This window comes from Crocodylus porosus, unplaced genomic scaffold (genome assembly GCF_001723895.1).
Source record: "Crocodylus porosus isolate Cpor-Errol unplaced genomic scaffold, CroPor_comp1, whole genome shotgun sequence".
Lineage (NCBI taxonomy): Eukaryota > Metazoa > Chordata > Crocodylia > Crocodylidae > Crocodylus > Crocodylus porosus.
The window spans coordinates 23,529,737-23,533,726 of record NW_017728947.1 but is presented as its reverse complement, the minus strand read 5'-3'; positions in this window follow the sequence as shown (position 1 = coordinate 23,533,726).

Sequence of the window (3,990 nt, the reverse complement as noted above, 5' to 3'; positions counted from 1 at the left end):
TCAGCTCCCTGGGGCTGGGGGACCCTGGGGTGGGCTGGGGGAAATCCCCCCAAGGTGCCCCCCATGCTGGGCTGCATGAGCAGGCACCCAGCCCAGAGGACTTCTCCCTCCCTCCTTTAGCAGCCACTGAAGCAATCAGCAGCTGGGAAGGAGGAAATTCCCCTCAGCTTCCCAGGGCTGCCTGGGCTTAGGAGTCCAGGCTGGGGGAAAACCCCTGAGGAGGAGGCTCCCCCAAGGTGGGCCAGTACCCAGACAGGGGACTCCTTAACCCCCTGTGTGGGGACAGAAGAGGTTTGGGGACATTTGGCTGGGTTAGCAATGGTCAGCAGGCTGGGAGATATGCTCTAGCACACCCTGCCTACTCACCTGGCTCAGTCCAGGCCTCACCCTGACTTTTCCAATTGAAAACTGAATATCAGTTCAGTTGGTTATATGTGCAACCTATGCAGCTTCAAGGAAGCTGCATCGATTGAACTGATTCAGCCCCAGGCTTTTTGACTTTCTGTACTTAGCCTGGAAGGTTGTACCATCTGAAAATATCCACTTTTCCTGATCTTACTATTAAAATGAGAAAGTTTAGTTCATGCTTCCTAATAAATCCTGCCAGGGACAATTTGCTTTTGGACTAGTGATGCTAATGAAACTGCTAATATTGAGCCTGTTCTATACAAGCTAAATCTGTATATTATACAGATGTAATCTGTATGTTATATATATATATAGCATTCTAAATGTACCAGATAATGAAGGTATGAAATTGTCAACATCTTTTTGGGCACAGCTTATTGTAACTGTCACATTCTTGAATTTAATTATAATTGTAATTTAATTATAAGGTTCAGCTCAGGACTTTAAAGAAACTGAGGTCCTATGAAAAGATGGATTGTTGGTGCAACTTCTCAAGATTCAGGATGGTTTGGCCAGAATAAAAACTGTGCATGATAAAGCACAAGTTGCATACATCTGCAAACAAATATTGTCCAATGCCTGCATTTATGGTGGGAAGTGTTCCTGAGATGGTCACCAACAGATACCAGAATACTAAAGGTAAATATACATCCAATACTATTCATAACCTTTTTCCATATTATTTCAGTATTGTATTAAGCAGGCCACCTCCAATACATGTTTCTGTAGCACAGGAACTGAACTGGCTATATAACAAATCTAAGCTTGCACCCATTCAGTTTCTAGTCCTCAAATTATTCTATCTCCCTTGTCTTGTATGATTCATCCCTATATTCCTCCTCTCTTCTTTTTTCTTCTTCTCCCTGTCCTTCCCTTCTAGATCTAGATGCTTCTCCAGACAGCTGAGTCAGCTTTTCATGTGATCAGCCACTTTCTTTAAATCAAGAAAACTGTTGTTGTAATAGGTACTTTAAGATAAGCAAGTGAAAGGCTGTTGGATACACTAAGTCATTTCACACTGCAACATGTCTCAGAATACATATTTTTCTATTTCTGCCGTGGTCTATTAATTACAGTGTTGGAGACTACCAAGGTAGCTATGATTACTTCTCTCTATGTTTGAGGTTTTTTTTCTAATACTTATTATTGCTTTAGGGAGTTCATGCTTATTTTACTAGTCAAGTTTATTGGCCAAATTTATCACAGTTAATTACTCTAGCCAACAATATCATCCCTTCTAATATGCCATCAATAGATAAAAAGGCACTTAAAGAGTAAAAAATAGCCTGTTCTAATCTGTAGTCACATATGGGGTGAATATCACTTCTGCTCAGATACCACAGTTCCCACAGTCTGACTACCAGAGGTGCAGACTCTGAAAAACACTAGTCCTTTTATACTTGCTTGATAAAGCAGAAAGACCCACAGATATTCATCAATTCAGTTTGGGTGTATAAGCTGCCAATATGGATATCCAGAAGTTTAATTTTTCTATCAGTGTCTGGACTCTGTCAGAAGAAAGAATGAACGTGGAACAAGAATAATACAAGCGGTTTCGTTTGATTCTTCTAGAGTTTTCAATTTATTTTTCTTAGGTTCTCCGTGGTCTTGTGAGCAGAAAGCTTCTTCAAAACAAGACTATTAAAAGAAATAATAATAGGACACTAGGAAAAAGAATGAGCCAGAGAAAATGGATAACTCTGGGATTAGGGCTCTATGCTGTCATTAACATATTTGGCTTCTGGTTTGGATTTTTTCCTCAGGCTTCCTGGATTATTATGGACACATCACTTTGTTTTTCTATGCCTCAATTCCGCAGTTATAAAATAGGGGTGATTATACTTCCTCCCACAGGTTGTCTTTCTAATCTAATTGTCTTTCTAATCCATTAAAATAGAAGCTGTCTGGAGCAAGAACTGCCCTTTAGGTATATAGTGGGTAGTACTCCAGTGCCCCAATCTTCATAGATACCTTTTAGTGCTACTGTAATCAACCAAACTTTTAGGACTACGTTCATGATAATTTCATTTTTTTAGACTCCGATCACTTGATACACTGAATCAATTGCCTTCTTTTGTGCTTGCAAGGTGCAAACAGGAAATACAATAATTGTAATGGTTCATGAAAGCCATAGGAACATCGGGTGCCACACTGGCTGGCGTTTGCTTCTCTCCACATGCCAGAGAAAGTTTTGGGGTATTGAGAAAACATGGCGTCATAACGTTTCATCTTGATCTTGGCTTCCTGAAAGAAAGGCATGGGGAGGCTGCTTTGTAAATGATCTGAAAGTAGAACCAAAGGGAATCCAGGCAACAGGCAGGACAAGATGGAACCTTACAGGCTTGTGCAGAGAGGCATGAGCTTTCATAGGCTACAGTCTATTTTGTCAGACGCTCAGAAGCTAGAACTGGCTGTGATTCTTGTGTCTAGGCCTCAGCATATTCTGTGATTTTTAGGACATACATGTCTTGATTCAGTTATGGACCTCAAAACACCAGTTCCATGGAGATTACCCCGATGTTGTCAGAAACAACGTAGGAAAAGTTACAGAGTAGAGGATCCTGGCTTTTGGATAATTAAGATATCATCTGTTTGGACAATTCATTTGGGTCTTGCAAGACCCAAAAGCGTTCAGACTAAAAAACATACAGTAACAGTGACAATTTCACACGTTGCAACCAACTATTAGGTAGAACTGCCATAGATGAAAACAAATTTGGCAAGAGTTACTGCATGATGGCATATGTTTCCCAAACCAGATGTATCTTATGGCGTTCTGTAATTTTGTGTCAATTAAAACGATTGATGCATTTTTAAGTAGGAAAGGATATCTGGAAAGGATGCCCTTTCATAGCATAAGAACTACAGATGCTAAAGTTCTTATGCCAAAAAAGTTTTACCATGCCTGGCTTAGACCACAACCTAAGAGTTACTGAGCAAAACCCCCATGAGAGACTGTGGCCAAAATCAGCACGTCAGAGATTCTGTTCTGTCACTTATTGACAGGCAGATAGATTTTGAGAAGCCATCAATACCAGGCCAGAGAAAGAATGGTTCTGTGCTATATTTGTGGTGGAGGATTATGGCTGTTTTATTGACATGCTAAAAAAGAAATTAGAATTGGTACTGTGTCCTAAAGAAGAATCTGTGATTCTGGCACAAAAGCTGAAATAATATATTATATATAACCTAATGTGATTTGTGTTAAAATAACCACATTAAAGGATTGATGTTAAAGGTCATAAATGTTCTCTCTCATACACCCATGCAAACATGTGCGCGGGAAGAATTATATCAATCATAATAATTCAGCGTGTACAAAAGAATGGTATGTGTTTTTTCAGAGGAGAATTATGTTGCCAAAACTAGGGAACCATTTTCAACTCAATTCCTAATAAATTGAAATCAAGTTCAGATGGCAGCTAGATACCTAACAGTTTCATGTACTTATATGGTCCACATGGACAAAACTGTGGAACAAACTGTTTTCAAATGAATTATGTGCTCATAAAAGTTCATTAAACCTCTTAATATCAAGACGGCTGTTGTAGAGTCTCAAGAGTTTACAAGCCACAAAGTTAA